The sequence below is a fragment of the Brienomyrus brachyistius genome, chromosome 16 (genome assembly GCF_023856365.1).
Source record: "Brienomyrus brachyistius isolate T26 chromosome 16, BBRACH_0.4, whole genome shotgun sequence".
In the NCBI taxonomy this organism is placed as follows: Eukaryota; Metazoa; Chordata; class Actinopteri; order Osteoglossiformes; family Mormyridae; genus Brienomyrus; species Brienomyrus brachyistius.
The window spans coordinates 5,125,235-5,144,764 of record NC_064548.1 but is presented as its reverse complement, the minus strand read 5'-3'; the positions used below and the strand labels follow the sequence as shown (position 1 = coordinate 5,144,764).

Below are 19,530 nucleotides of genomic sequence, written 5' to 3'. Positions count from 1 at the left end.
TTTGTGCCGACTGACCACCAGTAGTGAATAAGTTAACCTCATGAAATTTTTTAATGTGAAGAAAATAAATCGATGGATGAAGGAAAATAACACATAATTTCGATTCTATGTTTGATAAGAAAATAAACTAATTAGAAGCCATCAATTAACAAATCAATAACAAATAGCCGTTGCCATCGATGACTATGTTGTTTTGGATTGCAGTGATTCTCAGCTATCAGTCCGTCGTATAACATTAGTGGGTGGCCTGTCAGTCAGCTAAAAAGCTTGAGTGCCTAAATGAAGATGTACAGAGGTCTGTTTCTATTGATTTAAGGTAATGTAACATATAAACAGTAGTCAGCGTTGACGTAGACAAACTTGGTCTCCCAGACAGCTTTCCAACATGTACTCTAAATGTTTTCATGCTGCATGTTGCCAAGCCATTAGCTTCTGTCATCTTGGCCAGATTGTTTTGTTACCCCACCTCTTTTACAAATCCACTGGCCAGGGGACACATGGTATAAGCATGTATTCCATACAACTAAATGGATTTTGTTGCAGTTTTATTTGCCTAGACATTGCTGGGCTGACTGTACTTTAAGATGACGGCTATCATAGGGCATTATGGTGTGTGTATGCGTTTCATTTTAATATATTAAACTTCTTTTTCATAGCATTACTTAGGGAAGTTCTTATGAAACTTGAGATGGTGTTTGATCAACAAAAAATCATTATTGGTCTTGGGCTAAGTTGTTGGACCTAGGCACTGACGAAGATCTGCTGCCCCTGCAAGACCATCATCAACTCAGTCTGGAACAGAGGATGCAGCAGGATCCAGACCTTAAACTAAAACTGATGAGCATTTCTCAGGGTCGGCATGGTGATGCAGTGGTTGGCACTGTTGCCTCATATCTCTGGGACCCAGGTTTGAGTCTCAGCCTGGGTCACATGTGTGTGGAGTTTGCATGTTCTCCCCATGTCCTCGTGGGGTTTCCTCTGGGTACTCCGGTTTCCCCCGCAGTCCAAAAACATGCTGAGGCTAATTGGAGTTACTAAATTGCCCATAGGTGTGTGTGTGTGAGTGAATGGTGTGTGAGTGTGCCCTGCGATGGGCTGGCCCCCCATCCTGGTGTTGTTCCCTGCCTCGTGCCCATTGCTTCCTGGATAGGCTACGGGCCCCCCGCGACCCAGTAGGATAAGCGGTTTGGAAAATGGATGGATGGATGGATTTCTCAGGGTTTTTTTTATATAATAAACTGATTGCATTCTATTCTGACGGTGCTTCTGAAACTAGAAGTGATCATCTTTTAGGATTATTCCTGTTAGGGCCTTGGGGGTGAGAACACAGAATGGCATCCAGAGGGCGGTCTGTTCATTCAGCCTTACCTCTAGTGCCAAGCCCCACATCTCAGCATCTCACCAGCTGTTGCGTGGCAGGGGGTGGTTAGCGCCATGCCTTTCACCTGTTTTAAAAGCACTTTAGAACAACATGCACCAACACCACATTTGAGCGGGCGAAGGGGGGCATGGGGTCTTTTCACACCCCCATTCTCTGTTCGCCATTTGGAGCTGGGGGCTGAGAGGAAGAGCTGGCCGTCTGGCCGGGGTCTGAGCTGCTGGGCTTCTCGGCTGCTGCGGGGTCCTGGGTGGTCTTCTGGTCTCCTCGCCAGAGGAAACAATAGGGGTCCACATAGAGTATATATGGGGAGTGAGAGTATGTGTACAGCATTCATTTCTGTGTGTCTAAATGTTGGGTGAATGTGTAAATATTTGTTTATGTGTGCATGAGGGTGGGAACGTATGCTTGTATATGTGTGTGCCTGTTGGTCTATACGCACATGTCAGGTTGGGTCCTAGACTCCACCTGAAATAACATCTCGGACTCTATTCCCCCCCGCCACACTCCCTGCTGGTGGATGGGGCCCCCGGCCGCTGATGCGTTGGTGGTTCTCGATGTCTGGGACTGGGTGCTCGGGTGGGTGCTGGTTTCACCTTCAGCGGTTGCCTGGCAGGGTCTTGCCCTCCTGGCTCAGTCGGGCCCTTGCTGGTGGGTTGGGGCACCTTTGGATCTCTGGGCCGGGGGCCCGGTCTGTCCTGGTGGGGCCGGCCGCTGGTGGAGCCTGCGGGCTCGCCTCCAGGCCCCCTGGGGCTCCTGCACTGTGGCTGCCGGATGGCCTCCCTCCAGAGCTCTCCTCTGCCCTTTTCTGGGTGAGGGCTGCTATTCTCCCTGTGGTGGTCCTCCGGGGCTCCCATGCCCTGGGGGGCCTCTGCATGTCTGGGGCCCGGGTCTCCTCTGTGTCTGCTTCATGTCCTGAGGGGTGGGGCTCCCCACACACACTACTAGACATTTACATGGAGAAATCTTTTGAACACCAGCGCGCTCACACACACAGGTGTACAAACTGGTACTCACAGACACACACTGTCTCGATCAGCTGTTGCTTCTTAACATGGTCATTGTGATTCGTACAGATGTTGGTTGTTTTCTCTCATCAGCAGGTACTGAAGCAGATTATCTGTGTTTTTTTTTCCTCTTTTCCCTCCCTCTCTATTTCCCTTCTTCTCAGTTTTCGTCCTTCTTTCCCCCTCTTTCTCCCTCTCATGAGGAAATAAATAAAAATAAATAAATAGAAATAAAGTAGTCCTCCGCAGAGCGGGGGTGGTGGAGGGAAAAAAAATAAATAAATAAAAATCCCGATGACGAGAGGACAGGGCCACTGTGCTACACGCACAGCCAGACAGTCAAAATAGGAGGCACAACGGGCCCCATCAGTCAGCGCGTGCACGACTACTATACTACAGGCGAAGCCGCCCCCTAAAAGCAGTCTGACTGCCAGGCACTTACCCCCACCGTCCAAGTACAGCAGTGATGCTGACGCGACTAGGGGGCCACGACAGAGCAACGCGACGCCCCAACCAATGATACCCGGCCTTACGGAGGCGGTGGAGAAGAAGACGTCGCCCACCCATACGTCTCGCACCCGATCAATAAAAGCCCCATCCCACCCAGTCTCCTGCAGACATAAAACGGTAGTGTCTTTGCACATTGTTAAAATAGCCTGCACCTTCGCCCAGGAGCACAGCCCCCGGGCATTCAAGGATGTCAATAAAAGAGTCATTTTAAAAGCAGGCACAAGGAGACACGATAAAACCAGTAAAAACGGGGCACGGAGCTAAAACACACACAAAACCACTGAAAGCGAGACGTCCCCACACCAGATAAAACCGCCAGCACCACCACCCGCCACCCAACTCAATGAGCGGGCGACGTCAGGGATAAAAGACACAGAGCCCACCGGATAAAAAGGAAATAAAACAATAAAACTCATAAATAAATGATCAAGAAAAAAGTATACCCGCAGACAACAAAAACATAAAACAGGGGATGGGGCGCTAAGGGATGATGGTAAATCATAAAAATAAACCAAACAAAATAAATAGACAAGAAACATACATCAAAAAAAAGGAAACAGAAAACCACAAAGCATTCAGTTAAAAGTCGTCGCCATCGTCCGGACCCGAGCTTGCAGCACTGCCGCAGACTGCATCTTCTCCTTCTGCTGGTGAAGTGAGAACACGATGTTGTAAATAAGGCAGTCGTGGGATTCGAACCCACACCTCCGAAGACACTGGAGCCTTAATCCAGCGCCTTGGACCGCTTGGTCACACTACCCATGTTATGCCTTATCTTGCAGTTCGGCTCATATGAAGAACCTTTATATACAATAGGCATCCTAAGAGAAACAGGCAGGTCTTGTACGCTGATTTGTGTTGAACCGCGGTCGAACTCCAATGAGTCGGCAACCAGAGAAAGTCACATTAGACACCCACATACATTTTTAGTGTGAGGAAACTTTCTCTATATAAATACAGACAACCACGCTACGTAGAAGTTAAACAGGCCAGCGGTGGGATTCGAACCCACATCTCCGAAGAGACTGGAGCCTTAATCCAGCGCCTTGGACCGCTCGGTCACACTACCGATGTTATGCCTTATTTTGCAGTTCGGCTCATATGAAGAACCTTTATATACAATAGGTATCCTAAGAGAAACAGGCAGGTCTTGAATGCTGATTGGTGTTGAACCGTGGTCGAACTCCAATGAGTCGGCAACAAGAGAAAGTCACATTAGACCCCAACATGCATTTTTAGTGTGAGGAAACTTTCTCTAGACAAATACAGACAACCTGGCTTCTTAGAACTTAAACATGGCAGCGGTGGGATTCGAACCCACGCCTCCGAAGAGACAGGAGCCTTAATCCAGCGCCTTGGACCGCTCGGCCACACTACCCACGTTATTCCTTATTTTAAAGTTCGGCTCATATGAAGAACCTTTATATACAATAGGTATCCTAAGAGAAACAGGCAGGTCTTGTCTGCTGATTTGTGTTGAACCGTGGTCGAACTCCAAAGAGTCGGCAACAAGAGAAAGTCACATTAGACACCCACATGCATTTTTAGTGTGAGGAAACTTCCTCTAGACAAATACAGACAAGCAGGCTTCTTAGAAGTTAAACATGGCAGCGGTGGGATTCGAACCCACACCTCCGAAGAGACTGGAGTCTTAAACCAGCGCCTTGGACCGCTCGGCCACACTACCCATGTTATTCCTTATTTTGCAGTTCGGCTCATATGAAGAACCTTTATATACAATAAGTATCCTAAGAGAAACAGGCAGGTCTTGTCTGCTGATTTGTGTTGAACCGTGGTCGAACTCCAATGAGTCGGCCACAAGAGAAAGTCACATTAGACACCCACATGCACTTTAAGTGTGAGGAAACTTTCTCTCGACAAATACAGAAAACCCGGCTTCTTAGAAGTTAAATATGGCAGCGGTGGGATTCGAACCCATGCCTCCGAAGAGACAGGAGCCTTAATTCAGCGCCTTGGACCGCTCGGCCACACTACCCATGTTAATCCTTGTTTTGCAGTTCGGCTCATATGAAGAACCATTATATACAATAGGTATCCAAAGAGAAACAGGCAGGTCTTGTCTGCTGATTTGTGTTGAACCGCGGTCGAACTCCAATGAGTCGGCAACAAGAGAAAGTTACATTAGAGACCCACATGCATTTTTAGTGTGAGGAAACTTCTTCTAGACAAATACAGACAACCAGGCTTCTTAGAAGTTAAACATGGCAGCGGTGGGATTCAAACCCACGCCTCCGAAGAGACTGGAGCCTTAATCCAGCGCCTTGGACCGCTCCGCCACACTACCCATGTTATTCCTTACTTGGCAGTTCGGCTCATATGAAGAAGCTTTATATACAATAGGTATCCTAAGAGAAACAGGCAGGACTTGTATGCTGATTTGTGTTGAACCGTTATCGAACTCCAATAAGTCGGCCTCAAGAGAAAGTCACATTAGACACCCACATGCATTTTTAGTGTGAGGAAACTTTCGCTAGACAAATACAGACAACCAGGCTTCTTAGAAGTTAAACATGGCAGCGGTGGGATTCGAACTCACGCCTCCTAAGAGACTTAAGCCGTAATCCAGCGCCTTGGACCGCTCAGCCACGCTACCCATGTTATACCTTGTTTTGCAGTTCGGCTCATATGAAGAAGCTTTATATACAATAAGTATCCTAAGAGAAACAGGCAGGTCTTGTCTGCTGATTTGTGTTGAACCGTGGTCGAACTCCAAAGAGTCGGCAACAAGAGAAAGTCACATTAGACACCCACATGCATTTTTAGTGTGAGGAAACTTCCTCTAGACAAATACAGAGGAGCAGGCTTCTTAGAAGTTAAACATGGCAGCGGTGGGATTCGAACCCACGCCTCCGAAGAGACTGGAGCCTAAATCCAGCACCTTTGACCGCTCGGCCACACTACCCATGCCGTTCCTTGTTTTACAGTTCGGCCCTTATGAAAAACCTTTATATACAATAGGTATCCTAAGAGAAACAGGCAGGTCTTGTCTGCTGATTTGGTTGAACCGTGGTCGAACTCCAATGAGTCGGCAACAAGAGAAAGTCACATTAGACACCCACATGCATTTTTAGTGTGAGGAAACTTTCTCTCGACAAATGCAGATGAGCAGGCTTCTTAGAAGTTAAATATGGCAGCGGTGGGATTTGAACCCACGCCTCCGAAGAGACTGGAGCCTAAATCCAGCGCCTTGGACCGCTCGGCCACACTACCCATGTTATTCCTTATTTTGCAGTTCGGCTCATATGAAGAACCTTTATATACAATAAGTATCCTAAGAGAAACAGGCAGGCCTTGTCTGCTGATTTGGTTGAACCATGGTCGAACTCCAAAGAGTCGGCAACAAGAGAAAGTCACATTAAACACCCACATGCATTTTTAGTGTGAGGAAACTTTCTCTCGACAAATACAGACAACCTGGCTTCATAGAAGTTAAATATGGCAGCGGTGGGATTCGAACCCACGCCTCCGAAGAGACTGGAGCCTTAATCCAGCGCCTTGGACCGCTCGGCCACACTACCCATGTTATTCCTTATTTTGCAGTTCGGCTCATATGAAGAACCTTTATATACAATAGGTATCCTAAGAGAAACAGGCAGGTCTTGTCTGCTGATTTGTGTTGAACCGTGGTCGAACTCCAAAGAGTCGGCAACAAGAGAAAGTCACATTAGACACCCACATGCATTTTTAGTGTGAGGAAACTTCCTCTAGACAAATACAGACAAGCAGGCTTCTTAGAAGTTAAATATGGCAGCGGTGGGATTCGAACCCACGCCTCCGAAGAGACTGGAGCCTTAATCCAGCGCCTTGGACCGCTCGGCCACGCTACCCATGTTATACCTTGTTTTGCAGTTCGGCTCATATGAAGAAGCTTTATATACAATAAGTATCCTAAGAGAAACAGGCAGGTCTTGTCTGCTGATTTGTGTTGAACCGTGGTCGAACTCCAATGAGTCGGCCACAAGAGAAAGTCACATTAGACACCCACATGCATTTTTAGTGTGAGGAAACTTCCTCGAGACAAATACAGACAAGCAGGCTTCTTAGAAGTTAAATATGGCAGCGGTGGGATTCGAACCCACACCTCCGGAGAGACTGGAGTCTTAATCCAGCGCCTTGGACCGCTCGGCCACACTACCCATGTTAATTCTTATTTTGCAGTTCGGCTCATATGAAGAACCTTTATATACAATAAGTATCCTAAGAGAAACAGGCAGGTCTTGTCTGCTGATTTGTGTTGAACCGTGGTCGAACTCCAATGAGTCGGCCACAAGAGAAAGTCACATTAGACACCCACATGCACTTTTAGTGTGAGGAAACTTTCTCTCGACAAATACAGACAACCCGGCTTCTTAGAAGTTAAATATGGCAGCTGTGGGATTCGAACCCATGCCTCCGAAGAGACAGGAGCCTTAATTCAGCGCCTTGGACCGCTCGGCCACACTACCCATGTTAATCCTTGTTTTGCAGTTCGGCTCATATGAAGAACCATTATATACAATAGGTATCCTAAGAGAAACAGGCAGGACTTGTATGCTGATTTGTGTTGAACCGTTATCGAACTCCAATAAGTCGGCCTCAAGAGAAAGTCACATTAGACACCCACATGCATTTTTAGTGTGAGGAAACTTTCTCTAGACAAATACAGACAACCTGGCTTCATAGAAGTTAAATATGGCAGCGGTGGGATTCGAACCCACGCCTCCGAAGAGACTGCAGCCTTAATTCAGCGCCTTGGACCGCTCGGCCACACTACCCACGTTATTCCTTATTTTGCAGTTCGGCTCATATGAAGAACCATTATATACAATAGGTATCCAAAGAGAAACAGGCAGGTCTTGTATGCTGATTTGTGTTGAACCGTGGTCGAACTCCAAAGAGTCGGCAACAAGAGAAAGTCACATTAGACACCCACATACATTTTTAGTGTGAGGAAACTTTCTCTAGACAAATACAGACAACCAGGCTTCTTAGAAGTTAAACATGGCAGCGGTGGGATTCGAACCCACGCCTCCGAAGAGACTGGAGCCTTAACCCAGCGCCTTGGACCGCTCGGCCACACTACCCACGTTATTCCTTATTTTGCAGTTCGGCTCATATGAAGAACCTTTATATACAATAGGTATCCTAAGAGAAACAGGCAGGTCTTGTCTGCTGATTTGTGTTGAACCGTGGTCGAACTCCAAAGAGTCGGCAACAAGAGAAAGTCACATTAGACACCCACATGCATTTTTAGTGTGAGGAAACTTCCTCTAGACAAATACAGACAAGCAGGCTTCTTAGAAGTTAAATATGGCAGCGGTGGGATTCGAACCCACACCTCCGAAGAGACTGGAGTCTTAATCCAGCGCCTTGGACCGCTTCGCCACACTACCCATGTTATTCCTTATTTTGCAGTTCGGCTCATATGAAGAACCTTTATATACAATAAGTATCCAAAGAGAAACAGGCAGGTCTTGTCTGCTGATTTGTGTTGAACCGTGGTCGAACTCCAATGAGTCGGCCACAAGAGAAAGTCACATTAGACACCCACATGCACTTTTAGTGTGAGGAAACTTTCTCTCGACAAATACAGACAACCCGGCTTCTTAGAAGTTAAACATGGCAGCGGGGGGATTCGAACCCATGCCTCCGAAGACACAGGAGCCTTAATTCAGCGCCTTGGACCGCTCGGCCACACTACCCATGTTAATCCTTGTTTTGCAGTTCGGCTCATATGAAGAACCATTATATACAATAGGTATCCAAAGAGAAACAGGCAGGTCTTGTATGCTGATTTGTGTTGAACCGTGGTCGAACTCCAAAGAGTCGGCAACAAGAGAAAGTCACATTAGACACCCACATACATTTTTAGCGTGAGGAAACTTTCTCTAGACAAATACAGACAACCAGGCTTCTTAGAAGTTAAACATGGCAGCGGTGGGATTCGAACCCACGCCTCCGAAGAGACTGGAGCCTTAATCCAGCGCCTTGGACCGCTCGGCCACACTACCCACGTTATTCCTTATTTTGCAGTTCGGCTCATATGAAGAACCTTTATATACAATAGGTATCCTAAGAGAAACAGGCAGGTCTTGTCTGCTGATTTGTGTTGAACCGTGGTCGAACTCCAAAGAGTCGGCAACAAGAGAAAGTCACATTAGACACCCACATGCATTTTTAGTGTGAGGAAACTTCCTCTAGACAAATACAGACAAGCAGGCTTCTTAGAAGTTAATTATGGCAGCGGTGGGATTCGAACCCACACCTCCGAAGAGACTGGAGTCTTAATCCAGCGCCTTGGACCGCTCGGCCACACTACCCATGTTATGCCTTATTTTGCAGTTCGGCTCATATGAAGAACCTTTATATACAATAAGTATCCAAAGAGAAACAGGCAGGTCTTGTCTGCTGATTTGTGTTGAACCGTGGTCGAACTCCAATGAGGCGGCCACAAGAGAAAGTCACATTAGACACCCACATGCACTTTTAGTGTGAGGAAACTTTCTCTCGACAAATACAGACAACCCGGCTTCTTAGAAGTTAAACAAGGCAGCGGGGGGATTCGAACCCATGCCTCCGAAGAGACAGGAGCCTTAATTCAGCGCCTTGGACCGCTCGGCCACACTACCCATGTTAATCCTTGTTTTGCAGTTCGGCTCATATGAAGAACCATTATATACAATAGGTATCCAAAGAGAAACAGGCAGGTATTGTCTGCTGATTTGTGTTGAACCGCGGTCGAACTCCAATGAGTCGGCAATAAGAGAAAGTTACATTAGAGACCCACATGCATTTTTAGTGTGAGGAAACTTCTTCTAGACAAATACAGACAACCAGGCTTCTTAGAAGTTAAACATGGCAGCGGTGGGATTCGAACCCACGCCTCCGAAGAGACTGGAGCCTTAATCCAGCGCCTTGGACCGCTCGGCCACACTACCCATGTTATTCCTTACTTGGCAGTTCGGCTCATATGAAGAAGCTTTATATACAATAGGTATCCTAAGAGAAACAGGCAGGACTTGTATGATGATTTGTGTTGAACCGTTATCGAACTCCAATAAGTCGGCCTCAAGAGAAAGTCACATTAGACACCCACATGCATTTTTAGTGTGAGGAAACTTTCTCTAGACAAATACAGACAACCAGGCTTCTTAGAAGTTAAACATGGCAGCAGTGGGATTCGAACTCACGCCTCCTAAGAGACTTGAGCCGTAATCCAGCGCCTTGGACCGCTCGGCCACGCTACCCATGTTATACCTTGTTTTGCAGTTCGGCTCATATGAAGAAGCTTTATATACAATAAGTATCCTAAGAGAAACATGCAGGTCTTGTCTGCTGATTTGTGTTGAACCGTGGTCAAACTCCAATGAGTCGGCAACAAGAGAAAGTCACATTAGACACCCACATGCATTTTTAGTGTGAGGAAACTTTCTCTAGACAAATACAGAGGAGCAGGCTTCTTAGAAGTTAAACATGGCAGCGGTGGGATTCGAACCCACGCCTCCGAAGAGACTGGAGCCTAAATCCAGCACCTTTGACCGCTCGGCCACACTACCCATGTCGTTCCTTGTTTTACAGTTCGGCCCTTATGAAAAACCTTTATATACAATAGGTATCCCAAGAGAAACAGGCAGGTCTTGTCTGCTGATTTGGTTGAACCGTGGTCGAACTCCAATGAGTCGGCAACAAGAGAAAGTCACATTAGACACCCACATGCATTTTTAGTGTGAGGAAACTTTCTCTCGACAAATGCAGATGAGCAGGCTTCTTAGAAGTTAAATATGGCAGCGGTGGGATTTGAACCCACGCCTCCGAAGAGACTGGAGCCTAAATCCAGCGCCTTGAACTGCTCGGCCACACTACCCATGTTATTCCTTATTTTGCAGTTCGGCTCATATGAAGAACCTTTATATACAATAAGTATCCTAAGAGAAACAGGCAGGCCTTGTCTGCTGATTTGGTTGAACCATGGTCGAACTCCAAAGAGTCGGCAACAAGAGAAAGTCACATTAAACACCCACATGCATTTTTAGTGTGAGGAAACTTTCTCTCGACAAATACAGACAACCTGGCTTCATAGAAGTTAAATATGGCAGCGGTGGGATTCGAACCCACGCCTCCGAAGAGACTGGAGCCTTAATCCAGCGCCTTGGACCGCTCGGCCACACTACCCATGTTATTCCTTATTTTGCAGTTCGGCTCATATGAAGAACCTTTATATACAATAGGTATCCTAAGAGAAACAGGCAGGTCTTGTCTGCTGATTTGTGTTGAACCGTGGTCGAACTCCAAAGAGTCGGCAACAAGAGAAAGTCACATTAGACACCCACATGCATTTTTAGTGTGAGGAAACTTCCTCTAGACAAATACAGACAAGCAGGCTTCTTAGAAGTTAAATATGGCAGCGGTGGGATTCGAACCCACGCCTCCGAAGAGACTGGAGCCTTAATCCAGCGCCTTGGACCGCTCGGCCACGCTACCCATGTTATACCTTGTTTTGCAGTTCGGCTCATATGAAGAAGCTTTATATACAATAAGTATCCTAAGAGAAACAGGCAGGTCTTGTCTGCTGATTTGTGTTGAACCGTGGTCGAACTCCAATGAGTCGGCCACAAGAGAAAGTCACATTAGACACCCACATGCACTTTTAGTGTGAGGAAACTTTCTCTCGACAAATACAGACAACCCGGCTTCTTAGAAGTTAAATATGGCAGCGGTGGGATTCGAATCCATGCCTCCGAAGAGACAGGAGCCTTAATTCAGCACCTTGGACCGCTCGGCCACACTACCCATGTTAATCCTTGTTTTGCAGTTCGGCTCATATGAAGAACCATTATATACAATAGGTATCCAAAGAGAAACAGGCAGGTCTTGTCTGCTGATTTGTGTTGAACCGCGGTCGAACTCCAATGAGTCGGCAACAAGAGAAAGTCACATTAGAGATCCACTTGCATTTTTAGTGTGAGGAAACTTCCTCTAGACAAATACAGACAACCAGGCTTCTTAGAAGTTAAACATGGCAGCGGTGGGATTCGAACCCACGCCTCCGAAGAGACTGGAGCCTTAATCCAGCGCCTTGGACCGCTCGGCCACACTACCCATGTTATTCCTTACTTGGCAGTTCGGCTCATATGAAGAAACTTTATATACAATAGGTAAACTAAGAGAAACAGGCAGGTCTTGTATGCTGATTTGTGTTGAACCGTTATCGAACTCCAATAAGTCGGCCTCAAGAGAAAGTCACATTAGACACCCACATGCATTTTTAGGGTGAGGCAACTTTTTCTAGACAAATGCAGAGAAGCAGGCTTCTTAGAAGTTAAACATGGCAGCGGTGGGATTCGAACCCACGCCTCCGAAGAGACTGGAGCCTAAATCCAGCGCCTTTGACCGCTCGGCCACACTACCCATGTCGTTTCTTATTTCATAGCTCGGCCCTTATGAAAAACCTTTATATACAATAGGAATCCTAAGAGAAACAGGCAGGTCTTGTCTGCAGATTTGTGTTGAACCGTGGTCGAACTCCAATGAGTCGGCAACAAGAGAAAGTCACATTAGACACCCACATGCATTTTTAGTGTGAGGAAACTTTCTCTCGACAAATGCAGATGAGCAGGCTTCTTAGAAGTTAAACATGGCAGCGGTGGGATTCGAACCCACGCCTCCGAAGAGACTGGAGCCTTAATCCAGCGCCTAAGACCGCTCGGTCACACTACCAATGTTATTCCTTATTTTGCAGTTCGGCTCATATGAAGAACCTTTATATACAATAAGTATCCAAAGAGAAACAGGCAGGTCTTGTCTGCTGATTTGGTTGAACCGTGGTCGAACTCCAAAGAGTCGGCATCAAGAGAAAGTCACATTAAATACCCACATGCATTTTTAGTGCGAGGAAACTTCCTCTAGACAAATACAGACAACCAGGCTTCTTAGAAGTTAAACATGGCAGCGGTGGGATTCGAACCCACGCCTCCGAAGAGACTGGAGCCTTAATCCAGCGCCTTGGACCGCTCGGCCACGCTACCCATGTTATACCTTGTTTTGCAGTTCGGCTCATATGAAGAAGCTTTATATACAATAAGTATCCTAAGAGAAACAGGCAGGTCTTGTCTGCTGATTTGTGTTGAACCGTGGTCGAACTCCAATGAGTCGGCCACAAGAGAAAGTCACATTAGACACCCACATGCACTTTTAGTGTGAGGAAACTTTCTCTCGACAAATACAGACAACCCGGCTTCTTAGAAGTTAAATATGGCAGCGGTGGGATTCGAATCCATGCCTCCGAGGAGACAGGAGCCTTAATTCAGCACCTTGGACCGCTCGGCCACACTACCCATGTTAATCCTTGTTTTGCAGTTCGGCTCATATGAAGAACCATTATATACAATAGGTATCCAAAGAGAAACAGGCAGGTCTTGTCTGCTGATTTGTGTTGAACCGCGGTCGAACTCCAATGAGTCGGCAACAAGAGAAAGTCACATTAGAGATCCACTTGCATTTTTAGTGTGAGGAAACTTCCTCTAGACAAATACAGACAACCAGGCTTCTTAGAAGTTAAACATGGCAGCGGTGGGATTCGAACCCACGCCTCCGAAGAGACTGGAGCCTTAATCCAGCGCCTTGGACCGCTCGGCCACACTACCCATGTTATTCCTTACTTGGCAGTTCGGCTCATATGAAGAAGCTTTATATACAATAGGTAAACTAAGAGAAACAGGCAGGTCTTGTATGCTGATTTGTGTTGAACCGTTATCGAACTCCAATAAGTCGGCCTCAAGAGAAAGTCACATTAGACACCCACATGCATTTTTAGGGTGAGGCAACTTTTTCTAGACAAATGCAGAGAAGCAGGCTTCTTAGAAGTTAAACATGGCAGCGGTGGGATTCGAACCCACGCCTCCGAAGAGACTGGAGCCTAAATCCAGCGCCTTTGACCGCTCGGCCACACTACCCATGTCGTTTCTTATTTCATAGCTCGGCCCTTATGAAAAACCTTTATATACAATAGGAATCCTAAGAGAAACAGGCAGGTCTTGTCTGCCGATTTGTGTTGAACCGTGGTCGAACTCCAATGAGTCGGCAACAAGAGAAAGTCACATTAGACACCCACATGCATTTTTAGTGTGAGGAAACTTTCTCTCGACAAATGCAGATGAGCAGGCTTCTTAGAAGTTAAACATGGCAGCGGTGGGATTCGAACCCACGCCTCCGAAGAGACTGGAGCCTTAATCCAGCGCCTAAGACCGCTCGGTCACACTACCAATGTTATTCCTTATTTTGCAGTTCGGCTCATATGAAGAACCTTTATATACAATAAGTATCCAAAGAGAAACAGGCAGGTCTTGTCTGCTGATTTGGTTGAACCGTGGTCGAACTCCAAAGAGTCGGCATCAAGAGAAAGTCACATTAAATACCCACATGCATTTTTAGTGCGAGGAAACTTCCTCTAGACAAATACAGACAACCAGGCTTCTTAGAAGTTAAACATGGCAGCGGTGGGATTCGAACCCACGCCTCCGAAGAGACTGGAGCCTTAATCCAGCGCCTTGGACCGATCGGCCACACTACCCACGTTACTCCTTATTTTGCAGTTCGGCTCATATGAAGAACCTTTACATACAATAGGTATCCTAAGAGAAACAGGCAGGTCTTGTCTGCTGATTTGGTTGAACCGTGTTCGAACTCCAAAGAGTCGGCCACAAGAGAAAGTCACATTAAACACCCATATGCATTTTTAGTGTGAGGAAACTTTCTCTCGACAAATACAGACAACCTGGCTTCATAGAAGTTAAATATGGCAGCAGTGGGATTCGAACCCCCGCCTCCGAAGAGACTGCAGCCTTAATTCAGCGCCTTGGACCGCTCGGCCACACTACCCACGTTATTCCTTATTTTGCAGTTCGGCTCATATGAAGAACCATTATATACAATAGGTATCCAAAGAGAAACAGGCAGGTCTTGTATGCTGATTTGTGTTGAACCGTGGTCGAACTCCAAAGAGTCGGCAACAAGAGAAAGTCACATTAGACACCCACATACATTTTTAGTGTGAGGAAACTTTCTCTAGACAAATACAGACAAGCAGGCTTCTTAGAAGTTAAACATGGCAGCGGTGGGATTCGAACCCACACCTCCGAAGAGACTGGAGTCTTAAACCAGCGCCTTGGACCGCTCGGCCACACTACCCATGTTATTCCTTATTTTGCAGTTCGGCTCATATGAAGAACCTTTATATACAATAAGTATCCTAAGAGAAACAGGCAGGTCTTGTCTGCTGATTTGTGTTGAACCGTGGTCGAACTCCAATGAGTCGGCCACAAGAGAAAGTCACATTAGACACCCACATGCACTTTTAGTGTGAGGAAACTTTCTCTCGACAAATACAGACAACCCGGCTTCTTAGAAGTTAAATATGGCAGCGGTGGGATTCGAACCCATGCCTCCGAAGAGACAGGAGCCTTAATTCAGCGCCTTGGACCGCTCAGCCACACTACCCATGTTAATCCTTGTTTTGCAGTTCGGCTCATATGAAGAACCATTATATACAATAGGTATCCAAAGAGAAACAGGCAGGTCTTGTCTGCTGATTTGTGTTGAACCGCGGTCGAACTCCAATGAGTCGGCAACAAGAGAAAGTCACATTAGACACCCACATACATTTTTAGTGTGAGGAAACTTTCTCTAGACAAATACAGACAACCAGGCTTCTTAGAAGTTAAACATGGCAGCGGTAGGATTCGAACCCATGCCTCCGAAGAGACTGGCGCCTTAATCCAGCGCCTTGGACCGCTCGGCCACACTACCCACGTTATTCCTTATTTTACAGTTCGGCTCATATGAAGAACCTTTATATACAATAGGTATCCTAAGAGAAACAGGCAGGTCTTGTCTGCTGATTTGTGTTGAACCGTGGTCGAACTCCAAAGAGTCGGCAACAAGAGAAAGTCACATTAGACACCCACATGCATTTTTAGTGTGAGGAAACTTCCTCTAGACAAATACAGACAAGCAGGCTTCTTAGAAGTTAAACATGGCAGCGGTGGGATTCGAACCCACACCTCCGAAGAGACTGGAGTCTTAAACCAGCGCCTTGGACCGCTCGGCCACACTACCCATGTTAATCCTTGTTTTGCAGTTCGGCTCATATGAAGAACCATTATATACAATAGGTATCCAAAGAGAAACAGGCAGGTCTTGTCTGCTGATTTGTGTTGAACCGCGGTCGAACTCCAATGAGTCGGCAACAAGAGAAAGTTACATTAGAGACCCACATGCATTTTTAGTGTGAGGAAACTTCCTCTAGACAAATACAGACAACCAGGCTTCTTAGAAGTTACACATGGCAGCGGTGGGATTCAAACCCACGCCTCCGAAGAGACTGGAGCCTTAATCCAGCGCCTTTGACCGCTCCGCCACACTACCCATGTTATTCCTTACTTGGCAGTTCGGCTCATATGAAGAAGCTTTATATACAATAGGTATCCTAAGAGAAACAGGCAGGACTTGTATGCTGATTTGTGTTGAACCGTTATCGAACTCCAATAAGTCGGCCTCAAGAGAAAGTCACATTAGACACCCACATGCATTTTTAGTGTGAGGAAACTTTCGCTAGACAAATACAGACAACCAGGCTTCTTAGAAGTTAAACATGGCAGCGGTGGGATTCGAACCCACGCCTCCGAAGAGACTGGAGCCTAAATCCAGCACCTTTGACCGCTCGGCCACACTACCCATGTCGTTCCTTGTTTTACAGTTCGGCCCTTATGAAAAACCTTTATATACAATAGGTATCCTAAGAGAAACAGGCAGGTCTTGTCTGCTGATTTGGTTGAACCGTGGTCGAACTCCAATGAGTCGGCAACAAGAGAAAGTCACATTAGACACCCACATGCATTTTTAGTGTGAGGAAACTTTCTCTCGACAAATGCAGATGAGCAGGCTTCTTAGAAGTTAAATATGGCAGCGGTGGGATTTGAACCCACGCCTCCGAAGAGACTGGAGCCTAAATCCAGCGCCTTGGACCGCTCGGCCACACTACCCATGTTATTCCTTATTTTGCAGTTCGGCTCATATGAAGAACCTTTATATACAATAAGTATCCTAAGAGAAACAGGCAGGCCTTGTCTGCTGATTTGGTTGAACCATGGTTGAACTCCAAAGAGTCGGCAACAAGAGAAAGTCACATTAAACACCCACATGCATTTTTAGTGTGAGGAAACTTTCTCTCGACAAATACAGACAACCTGGCTTCATAGAAGTTAAATATGGCAGCGGTGGGATTCGAACCCACGCCTCCGAAGAGACTGGAGCCTTAATCCAGCGCCTTGGACCGCTCGGCCACACTACCCATGTTATTCCTTATTTTGCAGTTCGGCTCATATGAAGAACCTTTATATACAATAGGTATCCTAAGAGAAACAGGCAGGTCTTGTCTGCTGATTTGTGTTGAACCGCGGTCGAACTCCAATGAGTCGGCCACAAGAGAAAGTCACATTAGACACCCACATGCACTTTTAGTGTGAGGAAACTTTCTCTCGACAAATACAGACAACCCGGCTTCTTAGAAGTTAAATATGGCAGCGGTGGGATTCGAACCCACGCCTCCGAAGAGACTGGAGCCTTAATCCAGCGCCTTGGACCGCTCGGCCACGCTACCCATGTTATACCTTGTTTTGCAGTTCGGCTCATATGAAGAAGCTTTATATACAATAAGTATCCTAAGAGAAACAGGCAGGTCTTGTCTGCTGATTTGTGTTGAACCGCGGTCGAACTCCAATGAGTCGGCCACAAGAGAAAGTCACATTAGACACCCACATGCACTTTTAGTGTGAGGAAACTTTCTCTCGACAAATACAGACAACCCGGCTTCTTAGAAGTTAAATATGGCAGCGGTGGGATTCGAACCCACGCCTCCGAAGAGACTGGAGCCTTAATCCAGCGCCTTGGACCGCTCCGCCACGCTACCCATGTTATACCTTGTTTTGCAGTTCGGCTCATATGAAGAAGCTTTATATACAATAAGTATCCTAAGAGAAACAGGCAGGTCTTGTCTGCTGATTTGTGTTGAACCGTGGTCGAACTCCAATGAGTCGGCCACAAGAGAAAGTCACATTAGACACCCACATGCATTTTTAGTGTGAGGAAACTTCCTCTTGACAAATACAGACAAGCAGGCTTCTTAGAAGTTAAATATGGCAGCGGTGGGATTCGAACCCACACCTCCGGAGAGACTGGAGTCTTAATCCAGCGCCTTGGACCGCTCGGCCACATTACCCATGTTTTTCCTTATTTTGCAGTTCGGCTCATATGAAGAACCTTTATATACAATAAGTATCCTAAGAGAAACAGGCAGGTCTTGTCTGCTGATTTGTGTTGAACCGTGGTCGAACTCCAATGAGTCGGCCACAAGAGAAAGTCACATTAGACACCCACATGCACTTTTAGTGTGAGGAAACTTTCTCTCGACAAATACAGACAACCCGGCTTCTTAGAAGTTAAATATGGCAGCGGTGGGATTCGAACCCATGCCTCCGAAGAGACAGGAGCCTTAATTCAGCGCCTTGGACCGCTCGGCCACACTACCCATGTTAATCCTTGTTTTGCAGTTCGGCTCATATGAAGAACCATTATATACAATAGGTATCCTAAGAGAAACAGGCAGGACTTGTATGCTGATTTGTGTTGAACCGTTATCGAACTCCAATAAGTCGGCCTCAAGAGAAAGTCACATTAGACACCCACATGCATTTTTAGTGTGAGGAAACTTTCTCTAGACAAATACAGACAACCAGGCTTCTTAGAAGTTAAACATGGCAGCGGTGGGATTCGAACTCACGCCTCCTAAGAGACTTGAGCCGTAATCCAGCGCCTTGGACCGCTCGGCCACGCTACCCATGTTATACCTTGTTTTGCAGTTCGGCTCATATGAAGAAGCTTTATATACAATAAGTATCCTAAGAGAAACAGGCAGGTCTTGTCTGCTGATTTGTGTTGAACCGCGGTCGAACTCCAATGAGTCGGCCACAAGAGAAAGTCACATTAGACACCCACATGCACTTTTAGTGTGAGGAAACTTTCTCTCGACAAATACAGACAACCCGGCTTCTTAGAAGTTAAATATGGCAGCGGTGGGATTCGAACCCACGCCTCCGAAGAGACTGGAGCCTTAATCCAGCGCCTTGGACCGCTCGGCCACGCTACCCATGTTATACCTTGTTTTGCAGTTCGGCTCATATGAAGAAGCTTTATATACAATAAGTATCCTAAGAGAAACAGGCAGGTCTTGTCTGCTGATTTGTGTTGAACCGCGGTCGAACTCCAATGAGTCGGCCACAAGAGAAAGTCACATTAGACACCCACATGCATTTTTAGTGTGAGGAAACTTCCTCTAGACAAATACAGACAAGCAGGCTTCTTAGAAGTTAAATATGGCAGCGGTGGGATTCGAACCCACACCTCCGGAGAGACTGGAGTCTTAATCCAGCGCCTTGGACCGCTCGGCCACACTACCCATGTTATTCCTTATTTTGCAGTTCGGCTCATATGAAGAAGCTTTATATACAATAAGTATCCTAAGAGAAACAGGCAGGTCTTGTCTGCTGATTTGTGTTGAACCGCGGTCGAACTCCAATGAGT

At 46.5% G+C, this 19,530-nt stretch overlaps 24 non-coding genes across 24 annotated transcripts; all 24 read right to left on the bottom strand.

Moving 5' to 3' along the window:
- Window positions 1-5,736: 5,736 nt before the first annotated feature.
- Window positions 5,737-5,818, bottom strand: trnal-uag (transfer RNA leucine (anticodon UAG)). The gene has a single exon. It is a non-coding gene; the product is annotated as a tRNA-Leu (tRNA).
- Window positions 5,819-6,044: 226 nt separating this feature from the next.
- Window positions 6,045-6,126, bottom strand: trnal-uag (transfer RNA leucine (anticodon UAG)). The gene has a single exon. It is a non-coding gene; the product is annotated as a tRNA-Leu (tRNA).
- Window positions 6,127-6,352: 226 nt separating this feature from the next.
- On the bottom strand, window positions 6,353-6,434 carry trnal-aag (transfer RNA leucine (anticodon AAG)). Its single transcript has one exon. It is a non-coding gene; the product is annotated as a tRNA-Leu (tRNA).
- A 227-nt stretch (window positions 6,435-6,661) lies between these two features.
- trnal-aag (transfer RNA leucine (anticodon AAG)) lies at window positions 6,662-6,743 on the bottom strand. The gene has a single exon. It is a non-coding gene; the product is annotated as a tRNA-Leu (tRNA).
- Window positions 6,744-6,970: 227 nt separating this feature from the next.
- trnal-aag (transfer RNA leucine (anticodon AAG)) lies at window positions 6,971-7,052 on the bottom strand. Its single transcript has one exon. It is a non-coding gene; the product is annotated as a tRNA-Leu (tRNA).
- A 1,772-nt stretch (window positions 7,053-8,824) lies between these two features.
- trnal-aag (transfer RNA leucine (anticodon AAG)) lies at window positions 8,825-8,906 on the bottom strand. The gene has a single exon. It is a non-coding gene; the product is annotated as a tRNA-Leu (tRNA).
- Window positions 8,907-9,133: 227 nt separating this feature from the next.
- On the bottom strand, window positions 9,134-9,215 carry trnal-aag (transfer RNA leucine (anticodon AAG)). The gene has a single exon. It is a non-coding gene; the product is annotated as a tRNA-Leu (tRNA).
- Window positions 9,216-9,751: 536 nt separating this feature from the next.
- On the bottom strand, window positions 9,752-9,833 carry trnal-aag (transfer RNA leucine (anticodon AAG)). Its single transcript has one exon. It is a non-coding gene; the product is annotated as a tRNA-Leu (tRNA).
- A 227-nt stretch (window positions 9,834-10,060) lies between these two features.
- On the bottom strand, window positions 10,061-10,142 carry trnar-acg (transfer RNA arginine (anticodon ACG)). The gene has a single exon. It is a non-coding gene; the product is annotated as a tRNA-Arg (tRNA).
- Window positions 10,143-10,369: 227 nt separating this feature from the next.
- trnal-uag (transfer RNA leucine (anticodon UAG)) lies at window positions 10,370-10,451 on the bottom strand. Its single transcript has one exon. It is a non-coding gene; the product is annotated as a tRNA-Leu (tRNA).
- Window positions 10,452-10,985: 534 nt separating this feature from the next.
- On the bottom strand, window positions 10,986-11,067 carry trnal-aag (transfer RNA leucine (anticodon AAG)). Its single transcript has one exon. It is a non-coding gene; the product is annotated as a tRNA-Leu (tRNA).
- A 227-nt stretch (window positions 11,068-11,294) lies between these two features.
- On the bottom strand, window positions 11,295-11,376 carry trnal-aag (transfer RNA leucine (anticodon AAG)). Its single transcript has one exon. It is a non-coding gene; the product is annotated as a tRNA-Leu (tRNA).
- Window positions 11,377-11,912: 536 nt separating this feature from the next.
- On the bottom strand, window positions 11,913-11,994 carry trnal-aag (transfer RNA leucine (anticodon AAG)). The gene has a single exon. It is a non-coding gene; the product is annotated as a tRNA-Leu (tRNA).
- A 227-nt stretch (window positions 11,995-12,221) lies between these two features.
- Window positions 12,222-12,303, bottom strand: trnal-uag (transfer RNA leucine (anticodon UAG)). The gene has a single exon. It is a non-coding gene; the product is annotated as a tRNA-Leu (tRNA).
- Window positions 12,304-12,838: 535 nt separating this feature from the next.
- trnal-aag (transfer RNA leucine (anticodon AAG)) lies at window positions 12,839-12,920 on the bottom strand. The gene has a single exon. It is a non-coding gene; the product is annotated as a tRNA-Leu (tRNA).
- A 536-nt stretch (window positions 12,921-13,456) lies between these two features.
- trnal-aag (transfer RNA leucine (anticodon AAG)) lies at window positions 13,457-13,538 on the bottom strand. The gene has a single exon. It is a non-coding gene; the product is annotated as a tRNA-Leu (tRNA).
- Window positions 13,539-13,765: 227 nt separating this feature from the next.
- On the bottom strand, window positions 13,766-13,847 carry trnal-uag (transfer RNA leucine (anticodon UAG)). The gene has a single exon. It is a non-coding gene; the product is annotated as a tRNA-Leu (tRNA).
- Window positions 13,848-16,544: 2,697 nt separating this feature from the next.
- Window positions 16,545-16,626, bottom strand: trnal-uag (transfer RNA leucine (anticodon UAG)). Its single transcript has one exon. It is a non-coding gene; the product is annotated as a tRNA-Leu (tRNA).
- Window positions 16,627-16,852: 226 nt separating this feature from the next.
- Window positions 16,853-16,934, bottom strand: trnal-uag (transfer RNA leucine (anticodon UAG)). Its single transcript has one exon. It is a non-coding gene; the product is annotated as a tRNA-Leu (tRNA).
- A 226-nt stretch (window positions 16,935-17,160) lies between these two features.
- Window positions 17,161-17,242, bottom strand: trnal-aag (transfer RNA leucine (anticodon AAG)). Its single transcript has one exon. It is a non-coding gene; the product is annotated as a tRNA-Leu (tRNA).
- Window positions 17,243-17,469: 227 nt separating this feature from the next.
- On the bottom strand, window positions 17,470-17,551 carry trnal-aag (transfer RNA leucine (anticodon AAG)). Its single transcript has one exon. It is a non-coding gene; the product is annotated as a tRNA-Leu (tRNA).
- A 1,154-nt stretch (window positions 17,552-18,705) lies between these two features.
- On the bottom strand, window positions 18,706-18,787 carry trnar-acg (transfer RNA arginine (anticodon ACG)). The gene has a single exon. It is a non-coding gene; the product is annotated as a tRNA-Arg (tRNA).
- Window positions 18,788-19,014: 227 nt separating this feature from the next.
- On the bottom strand, window positions 19,015-19,096 carry trnal-aag (transfer RNA leucine (anticodon AAG)). The gene has a single exon. It is a non-coding gene; the product is annotated as a tRNA-Leu (tRNA).
- A 227-nt stretch (window positions 19,097-19,323) lies between these two features.
- trnal-aag (transfer RNA leucine (anticodon AAG)) lies at window positions 19,324-19,405 on the bottom strand. Its single transcript has one exon. It is a non-coding gene; the product is annotated as a tRNA-Leu (tRNA).
- Window positions 19,406-19,530: the final 125 nt, after the last annotated feature.